The sequence below is a fragment of the Pholis gunnellus genome (assembly GCF_910591455.1).
Source record: "Pholis gunnellus genome assembly, chromosome: 3".
Classification (NCBI taxonomy): domain Eukaryota; kingdom Metazoa; phylum Chordata; class Actinopteri; order Perciformes; family Pholidae; genus Pholis; species Pholis gunnellus.
In genome coordinates this window covers 24,160,623-24,178,211 of record NC_136529.1, presented here as the reverse complement: position 1 = coordinate 24,178,211, position 17,589 = coordinate 24,160,623, and positions in this window count along the sequence as shown.

The following is a 17,589-nucleotide window of genomic DNA, read 5'->3' as shown; positions in this document are numbered from 1 at the left end:
CAGATCCTACACACTGCTGTTGTTCAGTGATAATCTTTTTTTTTGTTGTCTAATGCCAGCATTTCAAAATGATTGCATTCTAAACTATATGCACAACAAGGTTAGGCAAATAAATCACCTGGTTAGGATTAGGAAAAGCTCATCGTTAACAGCTGATAAAAAGACAGACCCGAAGCAAGTCTGTGACAGAATGCAAACTTCGTACTCCTGCATGGAAGTCAGCCTGACCTCGGCATCCTTACTTTCGCCTCGCCACCCACATAAGGGGGGGGGGGGGACAACAACGACGACACTATTTCCTGCATATGCTCTGGAAGATGGCATTTCGCAAGGTGTGAATTCTATTACCAACGGAGATAATAATTCCCAGGGATACTGGGAGATCAGAAATTACTTTGGCGAGTACATTATCACAACAATGGCCAAAGCTACCACAATAAGACTCTTCTTTTCATCTATAAAAAGGTGTTAAGTTAATAGAAGAATGTCATTTTAACAAAAATAAAAATACCTGTGGCTCTTTGGTTTGATCCTGACATGAGCAGATCACAAGCGCTCTGCGCCCCCCCCCACCCACCCACCCACCCATGCGCTTTAATTAATGCAAGCTGTCCTGGTCGATCATAGCAGCCAATTAAACCTCTTCGTGAGGACAAACATTTTGCATTTGACAATGGGAAGCAGCAGTAAGTGGAGGAGTGACTAGGAGATGGTTCGGTAAAAACACTCTTCGGGACATGTTGATCACACCTGGCTGCTGCTGCTGCTGTTGGCTGGTGCTTGGAAAATGTAGCGAGGCTCAAATTAGTATGCAAAGCTTTTGTCCACTGAACATGTCGTTTGCAGCCTGTGACGAACCGTAATGAATTGAGCAGGGCCTTATCAACCGCACAGGAACCCGGGAAGCAGAGCTCACACAGGCCGCTGTGACAGAAAGTAGAGGGACAAACCCCTCAAAAAAGAGGCTTAGAGCACCGGGGGGGGCATTTGTTTGTTGGTGTAATCGGAACAGTCTGTACAGTATGCACACATAGTATCCACCAGTCAATCTTTTTATTTTTTATTTATTGCTACAGTTAAAGCACCTTATGCCTCAACTCCGACTGCTCTGGGCATACACCAAACTGTTGTCAGAATGTCACTGTAATTGGGAAGTAAAATATTAAGCAAACCCTCCCAGTGATCAGAGAGCATATCCTGGCTGTGTGCTGCATGCAGCTTGAAACAATCAGTCACTCTGATGTTCTGTCATAATTTGGTCGCAGTTTTTTTTTTTTTAGGAGGAGGCTGTAATACCAGCGAGCGTGGCGTTAAGGATTGCACACCTTCGATAAAACACAACTGGAATGACAATAAGATTTACTTCATTCCTTCTAATAGGCGCCGAGATTGATGTGGAGCCTCAAAAGAGAGAAGCAATCTTTCGCAATCCAATTATGTAAAGCTGGCAGGTTTCCTTTTCACAGTCAAAGATCAATTGCCCGGGGGAGAAAGCAAGATATGATCCACGATATGAAGGTCTTGGGTGCTAACACACGGGGAACAGGCTGAGAGTGTTACAGAGAGGACGGAGATCAAATCAAATGAGTGCAAAAAATATCCAATCATTCCAATAAATCTTTTGGAGTGTGGCTGGCACATCGGGGCCGTATGACCCTGTAAAGATGTAATATTACAGATTTTACTTTTTTTGGTCAACAGCACAAGTCAGTCAACCTTGTTGTTGTTGATGTTGATCAAGGAATGTTGTCTGAGCTATATTAACGTCACATTGGAACCAGTCTAACCATGAGAAAATACACGGCTGCAGCTTGTCAGTGGATTTTTAAGTTGTCAAAATGAGCACGGTGAAAGAGTGTGACGATGGTGCTAGACTTCACACAGGATTCTATCACAGCGCAGGCAACTGCACCAATCACTGTTTTCTCCTGCCTGTCGGAGCCTGTTGAACTATTTGAGGCTCCACACCAAGCCCAATTAGTTTGGTGGCAGGACTTATTGTAATGGAACCGGCGCGATGCAGAACAAGAACCAAAGCAAAAAAAAGTCATGTCAATCAAATGCATGTCGCACGGCGTCGGGGACAAAAAGTGAAACAAGGCTGATTCACACCGCTGCCTCTCTATGGTATTACTGCAAACACTTTACTGCTAAATGTCCTCCTTCCGTGCTTACCGCTTGTGATGTGCATGCTGGTTATTTAATGTGGAAGGAAGTCACGCTATGACATTCATTAAATACACTACCGCTGCTTTGAAGGAGGCTCATATGATGCAATGGCAAACGTTAAGTATTTCTGACAGCCAGTATGCTTTAACACTGTAAGTACCTTTAAGTCATTCTCTATTGAAGTCTACTGATGGTAAATGGAAATGGACTTGTATTTATGTAACAGAGTGCACAGGATGTAACCTGATGTCACAGCCACAACAGTAACAGGCAGAAAACCTTTGGTACTGCTAGTGTTCACATCCTGGTCTCGCCAAATGGCGAATAAATGACTTCCCGATTTGTTACATCCTCATTTCTTGTGCTATCACAAGATCTTTCTTGCTTTTGGCCCGTCATTTCAACGCCACGTAGTCGTTACTGACGGAAATGTAAAGCCGTTCGCTTGTGCATGCTGAGCTCAGAGCTAGTGACGTAGAATAACGAGCAACGCTCAGAGCAAGCGAAGTTCAAAGGGCTGTCTGACGGCAAAGTAAAGCTGTGAAAATATAATGGTGTAAACCTGATATATTAATATATTTTAGATGTGTACAGTAGGTTTTGCTGCTGTCCACGCCCACAGCAGAACATTGCTTTGATTCCGTGCAGGGCACACGGACCGCCATCTACGTAATACACTGAATATAGATAAACCCACTTCAGAAAATCTCAACCATCTCTTTAATTCCCTCTTGTAACTACAGTTAACTCAACACCAACAACAAACGCAACAACAATGCATCAACACGGCACACTCCACAGTTTCACAATGACCTTAAACTTGCCCATGGCTCATGTTGTAAAAGATCACTTTCATACGTTTAGGTGGAATACATACTACAGTTCATAAGTGTGTAAACACCTGAGCAGGGTCAGTACAGGAATCACACACACACACACACACACACAGGTATTTTACCTGACTTCAACACCTTGTGAGTCAAGTTATTTCACGATCGGGTAAGAAAAGTTAAATGTGATGTCAATTACATGCCGCCAATGTAGTCCAGACCACAGATAACCGTCTGGGTCCTTAAAGCAACACCAAATAAATCGACTGGTATTCATTTGGAAGCTGAAATAAAACTATGTTCTTCAAAACAAGCAACATTTAAGACAATCCATCAAACTATAAAGCAAAATCTGTCAGTCTGTGTGTCTGTCTGTGTGGGTATGTCTTTCGCATAGCTCGAGGACAATTCATCTACTTCACAAGTACCTGCAGTGTCGAAATTTGGTTCAATTTGGAGATGCTGCCTGTTCAATATTATCACACTGATTTATAACTGTGGTGATTATGTCAAAGCCAGCACTTATATGTCCACTTGGAAAATAATACATTCACTAAGTGTATCTGAGCCAGACTTTGGTGTGTTGTTTCCAGTGAACCACAGCGCATTTCATCGATGTTTCTGAGCATGAGAGCCAGACTTTTCTTCTTCTTCTGTGAACCAGACTGGGAGAAGTTGTTTGTCTGAGCATTTCTGGAGAAAGCTGCAATCAGCGGTACCGCTGCACGCCAAGCATTCCGAACAGGCTCGTCTTGGATGGGCACTGCAATAGTGATATAAATGTAGTCATATGTCAAAATAGTTGAAAGGCAATTCAGCGAAAAAATATCTTTCTTCTCATTATTTCAGTCAACGTACAACCTCCCATGGTACTCATCCCATTCTTTCCAAGCAACATTGTTTGAGAGCAGGTGCAGCTTGTTTTATATTCCATTGCTAGTCCAGTGCTGTAATTGGATTTGGTAGCACCGAGGTGTCTGTGACCTTTGTCGAGAGCCAGCTTGTTTAAACTGGAGATCTTGTAACCCTTGACACCTTTAAGTCCTCAGACAGTCTGATGACAGGCGAGATGACAACTCACCTGAGAGGTTAGTTCAGCGGTAATTTGTAAACCAAAGGGTCGCTCCCTTCTGAGTGACAGCTGACAAAATGACTGCAAGAACAACGAACAACACCAACGCAATCCTAATTGAGCTGAAAGTGAACATATTCTACTGTTTACTATTCTGTGGATTTTGTCAAATCAAAGTTTATTTCATTATGCTAGGTTGTACATTCAAGGAGTCAATTAGACTAATCCTCTAAGGTGGCTCTGTAAAATCTGAATATGTATTCAGGGATTTCTAGCTGTTATGAAAATGAATTATTAAAGCCTGTCCAGCGGCTGCAAATAGTAGCAGGAAACCTCTCACAGCTCAAGAGGATTTAACATGCATCACAGTTAATGGCCACCGCATGAATGTTTAAATGTTTCAAAAGGTTATGTACCCTGTAGCCTTTTCAAAAGGTTATCCACCCCACGGCGTCAGAGCCATCAGCTAGCAGAAGTCCTGAAGTAACGCTGGTCTGCTTTGTGTGTCTGGAAGCGAACTCAGATCAGTATTTGCCACTTCAGTTTTCCTCAGGACTGGATTGAAGTCAGTGCAACAGTCTGTTAGGAGCGTCAGCCAGTGAGCTCTGGTGTAACTCTGTGACTCTTTGGTGAGGCAGTAGGTCACTGTTTTTTAATTTCCCAGCTATATAATTGATAAGATTATATAGATCGACCTCTCATAAGTCCTCAAATATCCCCGCAACAGCACATTCTCAAAGTCCTACAGGTGGGTGGTGTATTTACTCAGGAACGTGTGCTTTACTTCCAAATATTCTGTTTTATATCTTTTAACAAAAAAATTGTACTTTGGCCCACAACTTTACTGTTTTGCTTGCCGTCATAGTGTCATTTTCAGCCGCAGCTGTTTTCAGTGAAAAAGCTTTAAAAACTCCTCTGAACACTTCCCGCTCAGCAGACAGACACACTTAGCAACTAGCTGGTGAACGTACCGGAGCATTTAGCAGCTACAGAGACAGAGATTTCCCTCAGGAGTTGCAGAGACAAAAAAAAACACAGAATCAAAAGGAGTGTGAATATTGGGACAGAATAGGATCTGAATACTTCTTTCATCACAGCAACACTCAGCAAGAACTCCCCCATCCTATCATCCTAAATCTGCAACGTAGGAGAGCGTCTTACACCCACTGAGAGCGAACGCACAGTTTCGCCCTGTTCATCTAAATCAAATTTGGAAAGTGTATACAGTTCTTCCCCCACAGGCACAACAAATCCAAACTTACTGCTAAAGCAAAATTCCAAACTAACGGGAGCAGTAAACAAGAGCTGTGTCCAGAGAAGCCTGACTCATTAACACCTTTTGCTTCACTTTGCTGTGAGGCATCGCAGAGCAGTGTGAGGAAATAAGTGTTGCTGTGTGCAGTTTTTCTGACAACACCTTAGAGGATTTTCAGCTTCTTCAAAATGTACATTTTGTCCCCGTTGGCCGTAGCATTTGGAGCGCCTAACATGAGAGGTGGCCTGCTGCAGCTTAGGGTATAATAGACAGGTGTGTGGAGCCTAATCCAAGTCTTACTCATTACAGGTTTCCTAACTCATCAAATCCCCCCAGTGGATTCTCAGCATATTGCCAGCATTTGCAGACGGATCTGTTTTTACAAACAGTAAACCCCAACAACAGCATGAGCATCACAGGAACGGAGCGGCGGAAGATGATTTACAGACGTCTCTTGTAGCCTGTGTGGTGAGAGCGAGACGCGTCTGCTCAGGTCAATGATTAGAGCATGAAAATGGAAATATTATAGCAATTAATCTGGTCTGCAAAAAAACAGTTTAATACAATATTTATAACCTGAGCGAACACAGTAATTATAGTTTGTATTTAAATATATATAAATCTCAAGATGAGTGTCAAGCAATATGATTGCATTAGTGGCGTACTGCATTACATATCCTTTTATGCTGCATAAAAGGATATGTAATGCAAAAATTTGTCCATCATCAGAAACAAATGCAAATGATTTTCCACAATAACAACACGTTCATTACCAAACAGCACTGGATCACAGCTGGTAATGAGTTTGGACTTTAATACACCATGCTCCATTAGAAGTCCATATATTACATGCACCATAACCAAGCCACTTTGACGTGTCTACCGGTCCATATACAGGATATGCTTTATGTGCTGAAGGTCAGAAATGATCGTAGTCTGCAGCGCTGGTTGTTTGTTTTGAATATTATTTTCATCCGGAACAATTCAAATGGGAAACAAGAGGCAAATACTTTAAAGCTGTGTGTTGCGCTGAACATCATTGAGATGCAGACAGAGACAAACCTTCTGAGACAAATTCCCATTTGACATTTATAGTCCTTGAGAGCATAATGCAATTTTTATCTTTCTAAACATGCGTATATCTCAGTAGGTTCTCGGTAGAATTAGGAGTTTTTGGACCGGCTGCGTATTTGAGATAGATCTATGAAAACTGCTCGTCATTGTTCAACTAATGCTGGACTGAGTGAAGTCCAGAATGTGGCAACAAAGATTTATACAGCGTTGTAACAAACTGCAACCACTCTTCTCTCTTTATCAATTTAGATCGTTTGACAGTACAAATGATGCACCGTGTTCATAACAAAACAACTATTATAACCACTCATTTAAAGATCATACATTATGTTAATCTGCGTGAAGCAAGAATTGATTGCCGCTGGTTAAATTTGATGAACTGTTTGTAAACAAACCGACTGCACATCTTAAAGTCATCAAGAATTTTTGACACTATCAATAATGACCGATGAGACTATGATTACAATGGCTGTGGAAATGACAAACAGAACTGTGGCTTCATCTGTCCATATTAAGATAAGCTCCAGTGAGAAGTGAGGAGCTTAGGAGAGGCATTCAGTCGGATGCTGATTTGAATATGATTAATGGAGGGCCAGGTCTTCAAATCCCATCCAGCTCCCACAGCCAGGCTGCCTCTGATAGGCCATGACTCAAAGTTGCTTCTGCTATCACAGCGAACACTCACCGTCTGTTTCTGCCCAGAGCTCAGGAGGGGAGACGTCTGGGTGCTGTCTAAGCCCAGATCACAACATAAAGGGTCAGAGACGGTGTGTCCAGCTGGACTACAGTTCAGCGTTACAGCGGCTCAGCCAGTAGAAAGAAGCGGGCATGAAAGTTCTAAATCGGAGACATTCTGCTGTTTTGTTACCCTCTACTGAGCCTTCACAGAGTTCAAAAAAGAAGCAGCAGTGTTTTCTGTTCTCAACAGTCAAGATCTGATAGCTTTTTCATTCAGCTCGGGACAGGAAATGATGCCTTTATCATGGCTGTTCTGTCTGGAATATATAAAAGAAATGGGCCGACAGCATGAGGACAATTAGGTGCAAGGCCACGTCACATAGCCGGTGTGTCACCTGCAATCACGTCTGCTGACACGACATCCAAAATTGCTGCGTGCGTCAACGCTGGAAAATCCTGCGTCAGTGTCCTTGTAACAGGCCCAGTGTACACTATTATAACGAGTCCCAGTGTACGCTAGTTAGTTATGGAGCACACACACACACACACCATTAGGAGTATATATATATATCTTACCAACAATGCAGCCAATATCACATTCCCATACAAAGAAACTGCACTGTCAAATACGGTTCGAGGGAAACATATTTCCTTCCGGATTACGGGTGTTATTGACCTATTACAACTATGTCTCTATAGTCTGCAAACGTCCACAAAGGAAGGAGATCGGGCTGGATGAGTCAAACATCAGGACATCACCCAGGAGACAGCTGTTTGTGTCTCGTGTGAAACTAAAAGTCAGTGATGACTTACTTTATCTTAAGTCTGTAACTAAATAATCAATGTTTTAGTAAACCTAACCAAGTAGTCTGGGTTGTATTTTTGTTGTTTGTTACACTTACCACGTTTTCCCTCGAAATGTAATTAAGAAGTGCAGTTTAGTTGCATGAGAACATCATTTTGTAGGAGACAGGGCAGAACAATGCGTTGTTTTTTTACAGATGAATAACTGACTTGGGCTACTGTATTGGGAATAGCTCCCTCTAGAGGCCCCCCACCCCATCTGTCTTATATGTACGGCCCTGTCAGTGTTTTAAGTACTCTGGGCACGTAAATGCAATCTTCTCATGTCACATCTTTCTCCTCTATATGATGTAATATTTTTACTGTGAAAAAGAATTGATATGATATAAGAAATGATAACCGTATTAATATTGGAGGCCCTGGCATTACTTCGTATCGGATAGATACCAAATTTTGTGGTATTAGTTTTGAGGTACATTTTTTTCAACTTTGGTGAACTTTGACATGCACATTTGATTGCCTCAGTCAACATTTCCTTCTCCAATATATTTGGGTGTGAACAAAACTTCAGCCACTGAACTACCCACAAGTAGTCACACCGCTAGGCTTCCGCCACTACCTCTTTCACAAGGATCCATAAATGCGTTCCATCGAGCCACTTTCCGGTGAGGCAGCAGACTTGGGCGTCACTGAACTAGAAATAAAACTTTACATCATGGTCCAGTGGACAGGGTGTTTGAATGACAGATGATATCTGGGAGGTCAAGTATTCAAAACGCCACAGCAATGACTATGGGCAGTAAAAAGAAATGTCAGCAGAAGGAAAAACAAATTCAACAAATGTTGTACTGGCTGATTGCTTGGAATTGAATTTGTCATATTTTCTCAGAAGAGAAAGCATCGGCATATAAAATGACGCAGGGAGTGATCTGGCCTGCTGAGAGCAATGAGGCTGTGGGGGAGATTAAAAGAAGATTGCCACACTTTGGACATTAAGGCAAGCCATGTGAAAGCCTATTTTTGTCTTTCCGGGGAGCATGTCGTTTGCAATGAAGGTGAGGCTCATTGCAAACACTGCGAGATGATCAAATTTATTGGTTTGCCTTCCCTACAGGTTTTTGTAGATTCATTTTAATCTCAGTAAACTGAATTGACAAGCGGCTCACAGAAATACAGCGACGGTGTGGGAAAGCTAAGCCAGTACACCACTTTCTCATTTGATGTTATCCCACTTCATCCCATCTGGCTCACGCGGTCCAATATGTGCATATTAAAATGTGAACTTGCCTTTGGACATCTGCAATAACATCACTTGCTGTCTGTATTAAACATTAACTAATCAATTAAAATCACCACCTTTGAAGCAAACCATTAGTTTCAGGTGAGGGTGTATTTATGTGGTCAAGCCGGTTTGACTTTGTAAACGGAATGACCTCCGGTAAATGTAAAATAAGCTGTGCATCAAGGGGATCCTGATATGATGAATCTTTGTCCAATGCTGAGTGATTTCACTCCACAACTGGACAAACATTTCATTCGGAGCACAAGCCATGAACAGACATACATAACAGCCAGCTGGTAACTTTAAACATTACAATCTGTCAATTTTGACACTCGGATAAAAAGGGTTGCACCAGAGTAAAGTAGAAAATGCAGTCAGCTGAAACCAGATATGTTGTCCTCTGTCCCTTAGTCTAAAATAGCAAATACAAAACAATGTAAAAACACATAGCCGAGCAAACGCATGATTTAAAGTGTAAGAAGTCGTTTTGATTGTCCACCTAGGTTGAAAACACGGACTAATGTCAATCAGGAAAATTCTTATGATATTAACTACCTCGGCAGCTATTCTTTTTAACTTCCAAGCTTGCTCAACCCATAATTTAAAAGAACTGATATAAATGCATTCCAGCCCTTAAAACAATTACAAAGACTGCACTACTTCTAAGTTTACTCTTTTTTTTTTTTATGTAACGTAACTTTTTTTTTGTGAAAATGAAGAGTTGAAATGAGAAACTAAAGACAAATAGCCTTTGGAGAGCTATGCTAGCTATTCCCCCTGTTTTTTGCCAAAGCTGAGCTAACTAGACGCAGCTTCATATTTAGCATACAGACATGCAACAATGAAACCTAACACAAAGTAACGCAAGTAGGCAACATTTTACTTTACACTAAAGCAAAATTTGGTGATATTTATTATCTCAATTACGAGTGTCCGGTGAAATGAAAGCTAATGTGGCCCAAGCTAATCACAATTAACATTAACAACCAATTTGCAGCTTTAGTCACTTTTAGCTTACTTTAGCAAAATGAGCTAATGAGTTGCTTGTGAACTAAAAGGAGAATGTAAACTTACATTAGTCAGGCAGCCAGAAAAGGACCCCAATGGGATGATAGTGTTGTCTTTTTTCTCCTTGATACAAAGCAGTGTGTGGCCAGCAAATTTAGCTATTTAGCATGTTGATAGCAGCTGATAGCAGCCAAATAATGGACACACTACGTAAACTTGAACAGCAGTCTACTTGCAGCATGTAGTGTACTGTGCGTTTAGGCTAAATGTTAGCATGCTATCAAGAAGCACAACTCTTTATGGTCACAGTTGGTTTCCAGTCCTTTTTATCCGAGGCACGGCTGAAGGCAAAAGAAGTATAACTTTTTTATGCACCTGTTTAATATATTTAATTTAACTTTAGCTATTTTCTGAGTGTCTTTTTATATTGCCTTGTGTTTCTTTTATATCTTTCTCTTAAGGCCTGCCTTTTGTGCCGCCAGATGCTCAGAGTAGGAAAACGCACAGGTGTAACTTATATTGTTAACGATGGCTCTGTTCCACTAAAATGTTCCAGTAGGTCAAGCCGTCATTAATGTTATCATATGCTCTACACCTGTGGCTTTCCTATTTTGGCATGTTGAGATGTCCACTGTTTAAAAAGATGTACTGATTTGCAGTTAGTCACAGCCAGCCTTACTTAACAGAAATACTGCGACCAATATACAGAGATGAGGTTGGAAAAATGGTGAAGTGTCGCTTTAAGGGAGGACAGCCTTACCTAAACAGAATCGGTATGGTGGCTGCTGAGTCTTACCTTCTAGTCCATGTCACTTTAAAAGACATCAAAGGCGATGTCAGCAGAGAGCATGTCATCCCTATCAAGCCATACACGCATTAAGGTCAACCTTGACAAAGTCAACATCATTCAGCTACTGAGCTAATCCAACCTGCAAACAACAGCTGACAAGAGTCTTTATGGCTCTGCTCTTAGTACCCCGCGGACACAACAGTACAGAGTGCAAAGCAAACACATTAAAATAACTACTACTAGCTAATCAATTTCTGAAAATGCACAGCAATTATGGACAAAGTAAACCTTAGTCTCCAAAAGTCAATGCACATTTATCTTTAAAAAATCTTATCTGGTTGCCTTTTAGTGTGAGACTCACATACAGGGTCTATAAACACAGTTTTTACAACACGTCATTCCCCAAAAGCTTTATTCCTGTGTTGGAATACCTACGACACATGCGGTGAAGGTCTAAAATAGGTCCGACCAACCTGTGTGTTTGTTTCACTCAACCATCTGGCTGCTCTAATCTGCAAGGTCACTTTTCATGCCCATGCACTCCAAGCGTTCACTCTAATTGTAATAAATCACTAAAGTGTGTCACAGAGAAATTAAATCTCTCATTTTTACAAGCTAACCTCGGGTCACTTGCATTCGGCAAACAGTTCTTCACAGTTCTCTTTGCAATTGCAGAATGCCTTTTTTCCAAAATAGTGTCTACGTGCACTACGGGTGGAGAACATGTCCAGCTTGGCACAAATGCCACAGTGACGTCGGTAACACATGGAGGCTTTTGTTTGATAAATGCACTGAAATAGACTCAAACACAATTAATGCAGAACATTATGAGCAATGAGCAGAGGAAAACAATATAAATCCTCTGCCAACAAACATACAATCAAAGGCTGAGAAAAAACATCTTCTTTCTGATCTAGATTAAACAAGACACCTGGTTCAGCTTGTGACGCTCGTCACTTAGCCAACTGTGCACCAGTGCTTTGGGATTTCTTTGTGAAACCAGAACTAATGGGTATATTGTTAGTGTTTGCCACAGTTTTGACCTTTGAAAAAAAAAAAGTTCTTTACTGAAAATGTTAGAAATAAAAAACAAAAACAAGACTACTAGAGAAATTCAAGTGAAGCTTACTGTTGAGTCTGTTCTCAATCTGCTCACATCTGTACCTACGAAAAGTAATGTAATTCTTATAATTCCTATGAAATCAATTCGCACTTAATCTACACAATTGTGAACCAGGAAGTAAAACACCGGACTTTCACCTAGGAAACCGCTGTTCATGTCCTGTGTGAAACCGGTCACCACTGACATGTAACCTCTACTCAAGTAACACCACTTCTGTAGTTATTTTAAGCCAAACCACCTTTTCCCAAATGTAACCAAGTACTCATGTTGCTGACTTTATTGTTAACTAATAGCACCATGAAACTTCTCAAGCTGATTACCTACATTATGACGAATGTTTTTGTTTTACAAGTTTTCTGAAAGGAAGACATGTTCGCAAAATAGCCCCAAATATGTACCAGTGCATGAAAAAAAATATTGTTTTTGCCTGTGGTTTCTCACCTTAAGGGCTCAGTCATGAACAACTAATATAATATACATAATAATATAAAATACAGTGTTATGAGTACTCTTGAAAAAACACAGAAAGATGAATTATTACCGTCCAGTAAAATGAGAATGAAATCATCTAGTGTGAAAAATGAGGTTTCAAGATCGGGAAGAAATAAGCTGTCTCTGCTCAGAAACGCTGGAGCCGATCAGAGGTGAGAGCTTGTAGACATTACATATGTACAGTTACAGTAAATAAAATATATTGGCTACTACTGCAGAATGTTAACACGCATGCTGTATTGGCAGAGCATGCTCACCAGAGACTTCCGCCGGCTAATTGCCGCTTTAGGACTATGCCAACGTGAATGGGGATAAAATAATTCAATAAGCACGGCTTTTCTAGACATTCCAAATGTTATACGGACCGGACTGATCAAATTCTGGTGATGAAACGAATCATTGAGCGGGGGATGTGACACTCAAAACAATTCATCCACCGTTTAACAGACGAAACGGTGGCGACAGAGTAGGCTACAGCGGAGCCTGTCACGTTAGCACACAAAGTGCTCCTTATGCTAAGGATGGCTCCAGTGATCATTGTTCAGCCATGATTTAAAAAATAATAATGATAATACTAAACAAAAGAATGGTACAATTCTATATATAGTTCACATGTTTTCAGCAACTATTTTATCATCTATAATGTGTTTAGAAACAAATCTCAAATTTTACTTCACAAGGATTCAAAATGTATTACCTCAATATATTTTAGTTAATACTTCTGTAAAATGTAGAAATGTTCAGACCTTTTCTTACAGTCGAGGACTTGGGTACACCTGGTCCCCTTTAATTCAGATAAGCGACTGACCAACCAATACCCTCATTAAACATATGAAGACAAGGAACCTCTTCCTATAAGCTACAGTGTAGGTATGGATCATTAAAATGCTGTTTCATCTCTCTGTTTTTATTTAACAAGAGCCTACAGTGAGATCCTGCGCTCTCGCCCCACTGCACACTGTTAAAACACGAGGCACTCTGTAGTGTGCGACTCAGATAGGAAGTTGTATCTCATTTTAATTAGCGCACACGGCGGTATGATCATCTTCGCTCTACGTGTTCGGAGCCTTGAACACTTCCAGATTCTGATTTGTGATTATTTAATATTCTCTTATACTATAATTAGAACAATAATCATCAATCCCCAAAGAACTAAAAGAGGAGAACGGGACAAACAGAAGATCCCCACTCTCTCACACTCTGGTTACGCGTCTGTAATCAAGACAAGGTATTATTATTAATAAATAATAAGGCCACTGAATATGAACAAGGATTGTCAATACTGTGCAGCTGTCTGCATTATAATTGAGATTCCTGAACATGCACAGGATTCAGCAAATTAATATTTTGGTGTTGAAGCGATAAAAGCAGATTGTAAATAACATTCACTCAATATTTATAAATTGATGCTGTTAATAATCTCTAACAACAACAAGAAAATAGCAGGGTCAGATTACTATTATTTTTGCCACAAAAAAAGATTCTTTCAACACACACCTGCATAAAATTATCTGAAAGGACACCATCTGTGCTCCTCAATCCATCCATTATATTCTATAATCGATAAACAAACAGCGGAGCATGACACGCCTCTCAGGGTGGAGGCTCTGCGGACTCGGCCGAGTTCCCATCGCCGGGACTGTCCACTCGCACCAAGTAATGAGATCATCCTGGGTGAAGTGATGCTGAAAATGAATCATCTCCTCCCTATCCCCTAACGGCACGGTGGGCACATTTCTGCTGGACCTTGTACTCCGAGGCCATCCATCCTCCGCCAGCGCGGCAAGGCAGTGGCTTCACTCATCACAGGCCATAGCCCAACCCCCCCCCCCCTTCCCTCAATCATAGCTCCAGCAACAGCTTTTCTATAAGAAATATTATGACTTTGCTTTTTTTATTATGACCATTATGGGTGCTCATTCACTTAAATTCAACCATAAAATTGTAGCAGCCGAGGTCCAGCTATTGTTGTGTTTGGCCGGGGTGACGATCTATATGTGTTGATAAAAGGTGTGTCGGCACAGTAGATACACAGAAATGCCCTTGTATCTCTGGGAAGTGTATTCTCTTAGAGGAAAATGGCGATTTTTAGTTCAACCCAATTTCGCCTTGAGATAAAAGAACAAGAACATTACTGTGGGTAATGAAATCACGATGCACAATCAGTGGAAGGGGGTTGAAGGATGGCCGCGGTCTTAATGCATTGGACCCCGCAGCCTGTTTTCACGCTGCCCCGGTATTAGGACAAAGCGCATTGATGAATTCCTGCTAGGAGAGGCTTTTTTTTTTTTTTTTTTCTCTGGACGGACACAAACATAAACAATCTGGTGCAAAAAAGAAGGAGGTGCAATGTGGCCATGAAGATAAAGCTTAATCCATCACAACTCAGTAAGTGTTATAGGAAGAGACAGTTTAAAGGTTTGGAATAATCAGACGTCAGGGGCTATTTTTCATTGTGCAAAGGCTATGAGATTTCTCGGAATTATGTCTTGAGGAGCCGGGCTGGGGCCGAGGCTGTTGCTTGGGGAAAGTCAGGGGGGGTAATTGGTGCAGGTCCCAGGGATAGGTAACATGACGGCTGCCCCTGGAGATGAAAGCAACGCAGCCAGGGTGCCAGTAGACGGACCCCTAACGGAGGACCAACGGGCCTTTGACCGGCTGACCTGCTCCAGAGAGCGGGCAGTACGCCCCGGTTTTAAAACAAAACTTGAGAAAAGCCGAGGCCGGTATTTGTGATGGATGACTCACTCTGGTCACACAAATTCATAGGAATGAGCCTACGGTGGCTATTTGCCATGCAAATTCCCGACATAAAAAGAGCGGGAAGAGCCTCACCACTGTCGAGGTGCCAGCTTAATGCGAGCGTAAGCAGCTCATCACACGACTGGTTCATTGCAAATCCATTTAGTGTGCAGTGCATTAATCATGCTGCAGGCTGCCAAGGTTCACCGTTTATGTTCCTCCGTAGATTACAAGAGAGGGGTGTTGGAAACTCTCTTTTAATGGCAAGGAAGCTCTCATTATGCTCCCTGCTTTCTCGTTCATGTTTGCAATGATGCGTGCAGTCTTTGAATGCACGCTCACAGAAGTCGGATGCATACAGCAGCTGACTGATACATTCGTGCACAGAATCCGCTAAGAATCTTTAGATTCAGCCTCCTCTGCAAGCATCGCATTCACAGATGTTTAAAAGATGTATTTCTGGGCCCATTTGTGGAAATAGCTCGCCGTACAGTAGATATAGATATCGTTACGAGATTCTCGATCCCCCATCAAACTCTCCGCGGCTCTCTCTCTAAATTACAGACTTCTTGCTGAGTGGGGTTCTGACATTAAATTCAGCGCTGAGGTGATGTTACCACATCACAGAATGAGATTGCATTACAGTAACATTATGTGGGTTAACCCAGATGCAAAAATAGCACACAAATGCACCCGCCCCAAAGCACCCCACACATGCATACAGCTACCTTGGTGTACACTTATTGGATTAATAGTTTTCCATTACGAGCCATGCAGCGGGAAAGCAGCTGATTGTCAAAAGCTATCACGATCACTTAGCGAAGGTGTCACACTTGATCAGAACCAACCCCCGTCCTTCGGAGCTGAGGCAAGAATACATGTATATTAAAAATAGCTGGGGCATCGAGCATCAAGGAGCATGTGGAATTCATAAAACATCACACGCGCTCACATTGTTCGTCAACATCTGATAGGACTTAAGACAGGGTTTGATGGATGGAAGTGCCAGAGGGAAAGTAATTTCCACTAACTTCTTCTATCTGCTGTGAATATGAAGAGAGGAGCGATGGGAAGGTGGACAGGGTTCTGCACAGCTGGTAGAGGCAATGATATGTACTGTCGTAAATACAAATCAACAAGGGCCAAAATTGCAGAGAAAAAGTGGAAGAAATGCATTTCACAATGATGGTCATAGTAATGATGCATTCCATTTACCCCGGAAACATGAATTTGGAGCTGGGAATGACGTTGCACCTGAGTTGACTGCGTTCTAGTACATTAAATCTGAAAACGTAATGGTGTTTGCTAGATCCAGGATATATATATATATTAGCAATTTCAGTTGATAACACATTACGGCTTCATTTTGCACATACAAACACCGTAGCAACATGTTCGCAGATGGGAGTTGGATAGTACTGGATGTATGAGTTATTTAATGGGAAATAAGTAACAGACAAGTGCTAATGAATAGTTTACTACACCTTTTTTACTGTTGATGCGCAGAGCAGCTATCTTGGATTTTGAGGTAGGGTTTGGTGGGGTTCGTCCGACTTTCAAAATTGAAAATCCGACTTAAGGTGGCGTTCCACTTGAAATTTCGGACTGGGAAATCGGAAATCCTTGCTTCCCAGTTCAAATGGAATGCAGAATTACATTCTAGCGAGCTCCACTCTTAAACGGACAGTGTGTGGGATTTAGTGCCATCTAGTGGTGTGGTTGCACATTGCAACAAACTGAATACCCCTCCGCTCACTCCTTCTTTTCCAAGAATGTGGTAACGTGGGCTGCTGAGTGCCATTCGCCTCGCTAAGAGGCCATCCTTACCATGATAGCAATACTGTCGGAAGCAACGGAAGTCAGACAGTGATAAATGAATAGCAGGGAAAAAACAATTATTTTTCATTGTTGTCAGCCATCCCAATGACAAAAGGAGCAAATCCTCACATTTGAGAGGCTGCAATATACATTTTTTCCATGATCAAACACACAAACAATTAACTGATTAACAAATGAGTTGTTTTTAATATTCTAATGAGCAACTAAACAATTACTCAATTGTCGGAGAACTACGACAGACTTCAGGTAACGTAAAAACGCAAAAGCCAGTGTTTGGTTTGTCCGCTCTGGGCTACTGTAGAAAAATGGCGGTGCAACATGGCGGACTCTGTGATGAGGACCCGTTCCCTATGTACAACAATTCTTAGTTACAGGTGATCATACGCTAATGAAAACATAGTTATAGAACATTATATTATAAACTTGAAGGT